The following is a 13,333-nucleotide window of genomic DNA, read 5'->3' as shown; positions in this document are numbered from 1 at the left end:
TATTGATTGAATTTTTGCTTATAAAAATAAATGCTATATCTTTTTATTATGCCAAATTAAAAAATTTACTTCGATTTCCTTTAAGACAAGCTATAGTACTATAAATTATAAATCCATTATTTTTTTCAAAATCTTCAAATTATGAAATTAAGTAAAAATAATATTTTTACGAACTCATCACAAAAACAAGAAAATATGCCGCGGAGTCAAAGTAAAATTATTTATGAATATAATTATGAATTTATTCATTTTAAACATTTTTTTTAAGGAAATGTACTTATCTTGAAATTGAGACACTAATAATCAATTTTAGTTAAAAGCTATTAGTATGTGAGTATGCATACATTATTCACTTATGGTGGTTAATTTTTATGTGATGTCGTGTTTATATTTGTATCGTGTTGTTAAATTATTAATTTATTCCAATTATAATAATTATTATCGAATGTTACTATGTATAATTTACGATGAGCGTTGTGGTAAACCTACTAAGAAGCTAATCGCAAAATTATCTTACAAACAATAATTAACGTCTCGTTGAAATGTTTGAAGTAGTCGCACTTATCTTGGAACGCTGAGTTGTCACCTTCCAATTATTTATGTGTATTTTCTGTCAAACTCTTGTGCTAATAGTGGTTTGACTATTTATTTCGACCATTCTTTAATACATTTATTTTAGCTGAATTATAAGTTGACTTTAATTCAACTCGTGTTCGTTAATATTAGTGTTAATACAAATGCAGTTGTATTAAATCATACTTAGTATCTTATTCGAATTTGTAAATAATTAATATTATTTTACTTAATTATATTAACTGATGATAATTTAACAAAATATTTTTTTTATAAGAGGTATCAGCTAAATTTAAACTTTAAATAAAGAAAAAATAATAACTGATACAATGTTATCTATCATCTATGTTTATTAGTTTTTTTTGTGACATTAATATAAATATTAAATACCATTAAAATTCTATAAAACCATAGAAAATTGAAGATATAAGTTATAAGTATAGTTAAAATTATATCACAAATAATAAATTAAAGATTATATTTATGTTTATGTACAAAAACGTGTTTCTGAATATTCTTAAAATCTATAAGTAATAGAGATAAGTTGGAAAGGCGACGTAAACGTAATTACTACGTTCGGTCACTCGGAAGAAATTTTAAAGGTATCTTGAGTCTTACTTTCATACTTAATATACTTTTAAGATGCAATCAAATTTTTAAAATAAAATCAAGTTTAAATTTAAATCTGATATTTTAATGAAAAATATTTATTTCATATTAAAACACGATTAAGCACATTTGAAAGCTTATACTTGTATGTGACATCGATAAACTTTCCTGCGTATATAGAATATACTATACATTATACACTTTTGACGTTAATACTTTAAGATTATTAGAGCAAATTTATGATTTTCTAATAATTTGATATTATTAAACACACACACGCACACACACATAAATATATATATTATCAATTATAATTCTTCTCTTTAGGTATAATATATAAAAAATGTTATTTTGATTTAAAATTAAAATACTAATAACATAAAAAAGAAAATTAAATTTCAAAATATCAATTTTTTTCTATTTTTACATACGATTTTCTGTCTCTCTTTTGGTTAATTATAAATGTGATGTGTGTAAGTAAAATATTATATTAATAACTTCTTACAGATACATTTGTTTGATTGGTTTGTATTAAGATATACATTAGTTAAATATATTCATTTTTAAATGTTATTTTTTAACTTTGTATTTATTGTAACTTATTTTACATTTATTTACTAAAACAGAGTTTCTCAACCTTTGTAATATGGTGATACACTATTAAAATATTTCTTATTTTACAAAACACAATAAAAAATAAGAATTATGGTTAGTATTTAATATTAATTTATAATGTAAAATTAAAAATAACAAGAAAAAAATATATGAAAAATAACGTTCAATGTCGATAACAGATAACTTATTTTTAATTATCGTTGAAATTTTATCAAATACCTATTAAATTTTGTAAATTGTGTCAAAAACTTTTGTGCATTTTGTTTAATTTAATATACTTCGTAACACATTTGGACTTAACCTATAATTTTATTTTTTATGTATCTCATATATTTCGTTCTTATTTTCTATGGTTTGTTAAATTATATGTTATAATAGTTATTATTTATAAATAACAATATTAAATCATAATTATAAAGTCAAACCGAATAACTTTTTTAACATTCAATTTTGTTTATTGCGGTCATTTTTAATATTAGAAAATAAATTTATAATGAAAGTATCTAAATATTTTTCTTTCTTTTCACTTTTAAAAATATATTTTTCAGGGTTGTGTAATGGTTTAGGAATATTTATTATATTACTAGAAGATTTGAGTTCTTGATTCATAAACCTTAAATTATTGTTCTTAAGTATATATTGAGAAGTTTTTTATTTACCAATAATATAGGTTTATTTTTATTTGCCTTATTGTTTGATTTTTAATATGGTGATCTTGTAATTTGAAGCCATTTATGAAAAATAAGTAAAAAAAAAATATATTTTTATTTAAAAATTAAATTTAAAAAAAATTTTGCTTATTTTACTTTTATCTACTTGTATGAAATGTAGGTTTACTAAGACGATTGTGATGTCATAATATAAAACCCATCTATTTAAAATAAATATAAAAGTACAATCAATAATTATTACAAATACTAAAATAGTAGTAAAAGTCAAGTTATTATAAAATATTAAAGTAGTTTAAAGTAAGAGTCAAATATGTAGTATTAACTTACGTGAATTAATTCATTTAAATATGTATAGTCATCAATATGCATAAATCAAAAATAAAATAACCCACACGTATATATTATATATTATCAGATCTTAATTATTATAATGTATGTTACTATGAAAATCCTTAAACGTAAAAAAAAAAAACTATAATATAATATTATAAAAGTGGAATTTTTATAAAATAAAATAAAAAAAAGTTGTTATCGAATCATATAAAATGTAATAAGACACGGCTATACCATTATTATCGTTTCCATGACATTCACAAAATCAAGTTTTTATGTTCTACACTCCACAATCAAAACGTTGAGCACGTACGATGATACGTTTGACTCGATCAGCAATCAAATGGGATTTTCCTACCCAACGGTTGATGCTGTCGGACCTTATGATGAAACGACATATATCCCTCTGGCTATAAAGGCTTTTAATAACTTGTGGGTCTCAAACATATATTTTCAACGAGATAATAGTCTTCAAATGCGTCTAAATCCAAAAAGCACCACTTCGATTACCCTTTTCTCCTACCATTCAGTAAATACAGCCGCTTTCACAATGAGTGTTTTATTTGTCCTGAATAGCCAATTTTTAGCCCTAACACAAACAGCCTACAAAATGGAAACAGTGCATTAGGCATGGATAGAGATGGCAGGGGTCGTTTAAAATAGCAATAGAACATTTTTCTTGAGCATAAATCGGGTCATCAATCATATGTCGACGTAGCCTTGTATTTGAATGCTTAAATTTAAGTGAAAATAAATGTTTCTTTATAATATAATCAAAAAATCTGAAGTTTTAAATTAATTTATAAAGTTATTTTTGGTGCTCTGCTAAACGATCACTCCTGTAAGATGTGAAGAATAATATGTTTAAATATAATTCCTCGATTATTGAGACATTGTACTATTCATGATTAATTAATGCTTTCTTTAATTGTTTCCTTTAATTATACACTTATTAAATCTACGAATTATGGAATTTTTAAGTATAAGGTCAGTAGGTATATAAAATATTTAGATTTATTGTGAAATATTAGAAACGCTTGTGGAAATATCAACTTATTTTTCAAACCACATTTTTTTCGAGTTAATCGTTAGTCAAATGACTTTTCGAAAATGTTGGTTTATCAATATTAAAATTCAAACGAGTTGCTTTCTAAGTTATTTTACTTTGTGCGCTGAGGATTAATGGTCCCTGTCAAGGACTCCTTGATAAAAGATTTGGAAGATATGAAGGTTTCAATCATTTGTAAATTATAGTAGGTGCGTAATTAATATTAATCTATCCATTCATTATTATTATCGTTAGTAAGTTCATTTTTATAATTTAAAAACTATTTGTTCGAATTTTGATTTAGATACATTAGAATTTTTATAAACATAATTTGTTTAAAAAAGGGAATATTAGTTCTAATTCAAAAAGAAAATTTGTTATATTCCCATAAAATATTATTAAAAAAAAAACATTATTTGGAAATATTATCTTGAAATAACTAGGCTTAAAAATTTTGAAAATTTGAATTTATATAAATTTGTCATTAAAGAAAACATTATGATGAGTATGCTTAGTAAATTATCTTTATAAATTATTCTGTACAGACATTATTTTATGTTTTTCTTAAATAAATATTTTTGTTCAAACATTTTTAAATGAGAAAGTAAATTTTTTTTATAGTTTTTGGTCCATTTTACGTATAGTGTTAATTTATATATCTACACACACACATATCGCCACTTGATTTATGAACACAAGATGACCGTTTGCACTTCAGTCTGGATTGCGTATTGTTTATATATATATATAATAATATATATTATACACACGAATATAGTTCTAAGAGGTTTTAATTGAAAAAGTTCACTGAAAACTCAGACTTAAGGTGTGCGATTCAGTTTAAACATCATGTGATCGAGTTTTCCGAGATTCATACCAGTGAAAATGTGCAGTTGTTCTAAAATATGATAGCGTGTTGGAAAGTGATAAAGTAAACAATAACTTGTCTCAACTATTGTGTTTAGAAATCCTTTTTTTGAATAGACACTCAAAAAAGAAGCATCGTATTGTATTATTATGCATTCATACTTCGATTCGAGTTCAGTAAAAAAAAAAAAATACAACTTATGAATACCAATGACTTGGATAAAATAGGACCAACAACGTCCCGTGACAATTAACTTATCTCTGTACATTTCGTTTTATTATATGCATACTGAACTGCCCTCTAATAATAAAATGTAGTTTTTCATTTATACTAAGGTATAGCAAATTGCACGAAAAATAGTTAAATGACAATTTTATACGTCGCAGTGAATAAGCTTGTTAAAACTTGAAATTTCAAATATAATTCAATTAAAAAATTTACAATTATTAAGTGAGTAATATAAGTGGTAAATTTATTTACATATTAATTTTTTTTTTTTAGGAGAAATGTACTAAACATTTTTCCTATTATTTCAAAAAGCGTAATGGGAAAAAGATGATACATTTTTACTACTAAAATGTATTAGTAATAAGTGTTTAGGTGCATGTACGTAGCTTATAAATACTATAAATGTCTAAAATATTATAAATATATAGTAGTCTTGAAGATTTATAGATCTGTAAAATTAGTGAAAACATTTGGAGTTCGTACTATCTACATTGATATGATATGTATATTACAATATTATAATGTATATAACTTCAAATATAACTATATCTTGTAAAATTTAAATATTATTGATTGATTATTTAGTAACTTATTAAAAATTATGTTCAAATAAAATAGTATTTAATTATAGAGATTAAAATATAGGATGAGAGAAAAATTATATTTTTCACATCACTATGAAATTTCAGGGGATTCAACTGTACCCGTTGTTTTCAAGATTATGTAATATAGCAATTTAACTATTTTTATCGAATCTCCAAAAGTCTTAAATAAAACTTACATTAATCAGTTTTTTTGTCCAATAAACTTTTAGTCGTATTATTCAAGTCTATCACAAATTATTAATTACATTTGCAATTGACAACATTTTAATAATGGTTAAATTTTTTTTTTTAATTACATAAGCAGCTGCTTCAATTTTTTTCTAAATTAAAATATTTGATTTAAACATTATAATTATATATATGGCTCAAATTTTATTTTAAGTTTGATATGCGAATTCTATTCAATATGAAAGATTATTATTATTATAATTTGTTATTATATCATCAATAAACTTAAGTCATTACCTGGAATAAAATTGAAGCTCATAGTTCTATACTTAAAACTAAAAACAAGAATAAATTAAAATAAGGCTTTGTTACGTTAAATGTTCGTAAGAACATTATTTTTTTAGACAAGATACAACTTCAATACACAACAAAAAAGTGAGAACTCTTGTTTTATATTATATCTAAATATTTTAAAATTTAAATTTGTAATAGAGCTTTTTTTCTCAATTAAATAGCCTATAATATCTTAAAATGTATGTAAAATATAAATATTATTTTTTATTATAGATGTATTCTCCATAAAAAATGTTATTTATGGATTACATTTATCAAAAAAATATAAGAAGGTATCTAAATCCTAACAGTATTTCTAGTACTTATATTTATTTATAATAAAAACCACTCATTTTAAAGCGTATTATTTTTTCTTGTTATATTCAAACTTATTTGAGCAAAAGAATTTTTTATTAATCCCTAAAAGGCTTTTTAACTTGAGTAAAAAAGATAGGACTAATATTATACATTTTCAAGTTTTTAAATAAAATATAGTTTTAATATTAACTTTCTTCTTATATTAATTATAATTTACTTCCATCAAAGTGTTATATTGGAATTGTTTATATCATACTTTATTATTATAAAAAAAAGACAAAAATACGTGAAGTCAATAAAAAATTTAAATTTGTTCTTAGGAATAAATTAAAATGTAAAATCGTTATATGTTATTGTCAAAAGAATTTAAATATTTGTATGAAAAAATAAATATTATGCTCAAACTATTACAGTTTTTAATAGCTTGTTTAGTTGTAGTTTTTTATAATAATAATCATTTAGATATGTAACATATTATATAATTTGTAATATTTAAATTAGTTATTAAAAAATATATATAAATGGCTAAAATTATCTACACGTAGGACGTAGGTAGCACACAATTTAATATTCTGCCTTATTTTTTTGTTGATATAATATTATTACTACATGATTTAGAAATATTTTGAAACAAGAGAAATCATGAAATAAATTTAGGCCTGCGCTTTATCTGGAACACTTACTTTGATTGATATTGATGTTTTTTTTAATATTTACCAAAACTTACTGTTCACTGTAAAATGTTTTTTGACAAATTTTATAAAAACTAAAACTACAAAAAAAAAAAGAAAAAGAATTTGATAAATGAGCTTCGTTATACTCAATAGGTATTTAGATGTTATATTTTCAAAATGAACGATGTTTTATTCGTACTCTAATTTATATAAAATATAAAATGTGTAATCTATTATTATTGATAGAATAAAATATTTTTAGTATCTCATAAAAAATAAAAACACATGTTTATATTATAATATGAACATAAAATTCAAGTTCAGAGTATTTAAATAAAATTAAAGTTTAATAAAATATATAAATTATTTTATTATTTTATAATACATATTTTTGTATATATTTTATATTGTAAGTAATCGTAAAAATCGATGGTATAAATTAAAATACATTTTATTTTAAATAATCATAATATTTTAACTAGGTATGAAAAAATATTGGATTTTTTTTTAAAATGAATAAATCTGATTTAATGATGTAATTTGTCATTTGGTAAAAAAAAAAAAAAAAACTAATAATAACAACAATAAAAATAATAAAATGTCACAACTTGTTTGTAAAAGTCTAATTGATACTACCCAAGTTTTCTACATTACTGCTTTATGTATAAGAAACTTATCATGGATTTTTAGGCTATGTAGCCATGAGATATTTTTCACTTCTTTCTTATACTTTTGAGTATTTTTAATTTTTACACAGTTTATAGTCTACGGCAGCGGTTCTCAACCTTTTTTCATTCACGCATCCCTTGACCACTCACTACTACTTTACGGACCCCAAAATGCCAATTTGTCATATATTGTTACATAAGATAGATATGAATTTACCTTTTTCGCCATTACGCTTTTTTTTCCGGGGACCCCCTAATACCAACTTGCGGATCCCCAGTTGAGAACCGCTGGTCTACGGTCTGTTTTTTTTGTCCAATGGTATATCGATAAAAAAAAAAAAAAAATACAAACAATTATACAGATTAATACGTTATCTAGGTTATGTTTTAAGTCTTGAGATTAGCTTTTTTTTTTAATTAATTCTTCATTCAGACAATGAAAATCAGTTTATAATAACAATTAAATTTTTGTTTTGAAACAATTAATTTGAAATTTAAATTAGAAATAGTAGTAGCAGTGCGAGAATTGCGAAAATTGTGATTTACTATATGCTTATATAAAATACTAATTCCTATTTAATAAGTATAATGTAATATATTAATAATAAAATAAGTTAAATTCATTTCCTACTATTATTAAATAAAATAAATGATAAATATCGTTATTAAATTAATTAAATTACCTATACGTCATTATGAAATATCATGAAAATATTGATTTTTCAAGTATATACAAAAATAATTTATATTTTGAAAGTGGTTGTGTTGTACAAAGATTATTAATGACACGATTTTACTAACCAAAAATTAAAATTGTTTTTATCGATTTTGCTAGTGAATAATTTGGAATTATATCAATCAATTTTAAGGATTCAAAATGTTTTCTTTTATTATTAATGACTAAATGCATAATATATTATAAAGAACATTTTTTATGTAATCATCTCCAGGTATTGCTACGCAACTGATACCAGTTCAAGACTTTAATTAATTTATATTGGTTTGGTATTATTTAAAATCATATAATTTCAATAGTCTAATTTTAAATGTTCAAACCACAGAGTAAGAAAACTAAGAAAAAATGGCCAGGCTATTATTTAAATTTTAATGTAAAAAAAAGAAATATTTGATCAAACTGTAGTTGTTAAATAGATTTTTTTCTTAAAAAGAAATTTTAGATTAAGTAAAGAACGCTTAGCAACGTAATGCATAGGTTATGTCGGTATTATAAATACTACATTTTAAAAGTAATAATAATATGAATTATGTTTCGTTTTAATTTCATTGTGTAAAATAATTCTGTTATAATAACATCAGCAATAACAACAACAATAATAATAATAATATCCATACTTGTTTTATCAATTATCAATACTCTAAAGAAGCTTATAGTATTGATGAATTGATAATATAATCTTATTATTATTAATTGAATACTGCATAATATTATAATAAATAATAATAATTAATAGCATAATTAATAAAATGAACTGTAACTTTTAAATTATTCGTTGGAGAAACGAGTCTTATAATTTTTGGTTATACAAAGTTGCAATTTGTTTGTTATGTCATTAATATATTTGTTAGCGCTATAATGTATTTAATTAATTAGTCTTTAATTATCACCAATAAATTGTTATTTTATACTCATTTCTTGTTGGTTATCATAAACAACATACGATTTCATTATCTAATGACAGTTTATATTAACAATTTAAAGATATTTTTAGCTTAATATTTGTTTTCAAATTTTAACATAAGATAATTCAAGTTTTTCATTGTTGTGTACCAAGTCTATAATTATTAAGCATAAGCAAATACATTAATTGTATTGATTAAGCTACGACCACTTTTGTAAATAAATATTTTGTACTTGAATAATAAAATAACTTTGTTATTTAACTAATTTCGAGTTAATTTTAGTTTTATTTTAAGAATGTATCTATTTTCGTTTTATTTTAATTTACTAAAAGTAATTTTGTTTTCGTTTGAAATTAACTAAATTTTAATGAGTTTGAAAACTTTTAAAATTTTATTTGAGACTTTTACAAATTAAATCGATCATAGAAAAAATAATCAAATAACCCTTTTTATTAGTGTGTCATTTATTAATATATTCATGAATTATAGAAGGAGATTATACTAATTTAAATGCCTTTGTGTACGCTAAAAAGTAAGTGAGTTTTACCTCGACGGAAATTGTCTTTGTTAACTTGTAATGAATAAAAAAAGAATAAACGTTTTATTCATGCGTAAAAAAAATTTAATCCGCAGTGTTTTCGTGTTACCATTATATCGATTATACGGGCCTCGTTGTATAACATAGTCATGTTTGATAATGGTTGTTTCTTTATTTCTTATTCATAGGCTTAAGAATAAATATAAACATAATATTATGGTCTCAATGTATTTGCTACACGGTCGGTGTGATAGGTTATCATATAGATAAAAACATAAGGATTGGTGTCGGTTAGATGGCATGAAATAAATCAAACTATTTACTCATAACCATTGCGTGCAAATAGTAAAATAGTATGGGAATTGCCACTGTTTGTCTCCGTAGCTAGCACGGGGTTCTGAATAGATAATATCGCTACACTCCGGTGTAGAATTCTGCTGTGAAAATAATAATAATGAGACAATATGATGTAATAACAGCGCTTGCAGCTAATTGTACTAAATACGTCTCGTATAGGCTTAAATTGTCTAGGTCCACAACATTCTCATTAAATTGCCCAGTAAATCTCCTATCAGTGATATATATATATCAACAGCGTCATGGCTTTAAATTAATCCCTATACAAACGATTTTCAATTTCAGATTTGATACGTTGTAATATCTTGATTTTTAATTTTTTCTCTAATATTATTATTATACTACAGCAATAATAATTGAAAGTGTTTGGCCAGGCTGAAATATCATATTTAGTGAGATTAAGAACATGAAATGTCACCAACAGATTCATAAATGATAAAATTACATATTATATGTTTCTATTACTTTTGAAATATTATATTATGACAATTTGTAACGTGTTATCTTTTAATTGCTGTTGTAAAACGGCGCTGTCAAGTATTATGCTACATCGAATTAAAAAGATTATGTATTCATTTTAGAATCATATTATTTAAACTATGAATTAAATTACTAATAAATTTGCTATAATTTAGATACAATTTATCGAGTATTAGGAAAAAATATCTATTCAATTATAGTTATTACTTCTAATAATATCGTATGCAAAATATACGATTTATTGTATATTATTGTGATTTATGATTTAATTATATTTATCTATAAAAAAAGTTTATAAATTAATCTTAGTCGAAAATATTTATAAAGCGTTACCATTGGGTGGTCGATTTTTTCATGTGTGTTCAAGTTATAATGTTTACTGTATATAATATATATATATGATTATATTGGAATACTTAATTATTGGTTGATTTAAAAATAAAGTAAAACAAAATGGATTAACAAATAATTGCATTGAATACCTATGTCCACTTATTATAATATACTAGGTATAGAAATGAAATGTTTAGTATTAACACATTTTTATTAGCATAGTTTAATTTAAATGCAATTATACAACGATTTTTTTTATATTTCATATATTTTGTTAGACAATTAAAAAATTCCCGCATGTATTAATGTCATATGATAGAAATATGATTGGGATTTATGTATTAAAAACCACCACACAATAGTTTTTTTTTTTTTTTAATTTAAGAGCTGGCTTTTAATTATTTATGGCTTTTGTCTCTCTTTTTGTGTTTAAAATGCAAACAAAAATACAAAGTCGGAAGCAAAAACTCATCGAAGAATAAATATGCGTTTGTTAGTTAGTAATAATTCGTATGGGTGCATGGGTTATGACAAAACGAAAACAAATTCTCTAGCGTTAATAATAACTTTTTTTTTTAACATATTGTTATTAACAAATTATAAATTTAAAACACACTGTTAATTGTTTTATTTTTGCCAAGTTCCCCTTTTTTCAAATCATATTTAAACACAATATTATCACAAAGGTTAAAATTACGTGATGATTTATTATTAATTTAAAATTAATTTTTTTTTTTTATAAAACTAAAAATGAGCTTATATTATGATAAATGTATATACTATATAATATTGATTTTTGAATATTTACTTGTTTTACATTTTTATTAATCACCTATTCTATATTTCAGAAGCGTGACATAAAATTTGGTGGCCTTATAAACACAGAAATGAAATTATTAAATAATAACGATAGAAGCTAATAAAAAACAAATATTAATAACAATTATATAATTGTTTTCCTACTTATAAATTCAAATGAAAAATTAACATTGAATACTTAAAAATAATCTTTTTGAGACTTCTTTTGTTTAAAAAAAAAAAAAAAAAATGATTTCCCAGTGGTTTATTATTATTATTATTATTTTTTTTTAATACAAGTATTGTAGCTCTCTAACTTGGACGTACCTTTGGGGGACTTTGAGGCCTTGGCTAAATTACGTCACTGTATTAATGTAATTTGAGTAAATGTAAATATAAATAATAATTTTTAATATGTATACATGTGTATAGTGTATAAAGAGATGAAAAAGTAAACTATTTTATTTTTTATTTTTTTGTACTATGTTTATTGTTTACATTAGTAACTGAAGTCTACAAAGTCACTAGCTTAGAAATAGAATATTTTTAGAATAACGGTGTTGTAATTTCTGCAAACAAGTTATGATCAGAGTTAAATGATTGATAATTTATTTTTATAACTAGTTCACCTGTTTAAAAATCTATAATAGAGTATGTAAAATGAAAAATGTCACTTTGGTACATTTATTTATTTTATTCATATTTTAAATAAAATTATTTTTAATATAAATAAAAAAAAAAAAAAAAAATTCAGTATTTTTTATCTTTATGTTATGATATTAAGGTCCTATTCTCTCAACTTGTACATACTTTGGAATTTGTTGGATTTAGCCATAATGTGTTAGTAGTACTAGATATTCTCTTGATAAATTAGTAATTGTGTACTTATGATAGATTAAGCACTTTGCCAGACCTTAACTTAAATGGACGCAAGTATAAAATATAAAATATATTTTTTACATACTAATAGAATTAATATAAATTATTTTAGCGGTATTATTTCAAATTGAAAATGTTTATTTGACGATCTTATATACCATTGTCTTTTTTTATTGAATGCTATATTGTACAACAAGAACACAGACAATGATGAGTACCTATATACATACAAACATACATACATTCATATCTACATACATACCTACATACAGAATATACATTTTAAGTAAATATAATTTGCATACAATTTAGAATTGAAAAATATATTGTTTTTAATGTGTTCTCCATTTGTTCAATATTATACCTAGAAATTTGAATATAGAATATGAATTCATCATATATTTATCACACAAATAAAAACTGAAGTACAAAAAATCTAAATAATATTAAATAATCTTACCTATATTCTTATTTCTATTCTTAAGGATTCTCGTTATTGGAGATAAATTATTCTTTATCTCGTAAAAACATGTATAATACTCCATACCAACCTTGTATACAATGTATTGTTAATTTGAATGAAGTATAATAATACA

The 13,333-nt window shown here is 22.5% G+C and overlaps 1 protein-coding gene across 1 annotated transcript in view; it reads left to right on the top strand.

The window, feature by feature from the left end:
* Positions 1-13,333, top strand: part of LOC112599610 (glutamate receptor ionotropic, NMDA 2B) — a 265,062-nt gene that overhangs the window by 64,035 nt on the left and 187,694 nt on the right. The window lies entirely within an intron of this gene.

This window comes from Melanaphis sacchari, unplaced genomic scaffold (assembly GCF_002803265.2).
Source record: "Melanaphis sacchari strain LSU unplaced genomic scaffold, SCAv2.0 Contig53_pilon_pilon, whole genome shotgun sequence".
NCBI classification, from domain to species: Eukaryota; Metazoa; Arthropoda; class Insecta; order Hemiptera; family Aphididae; genus Melanaphis; species Melanaphis sacchari.
The sequence above is the reverse complement of the archived record's forward strand: the minus strand, read 5'-3'. Positions and strand labels throughout refer to the sequence as shown.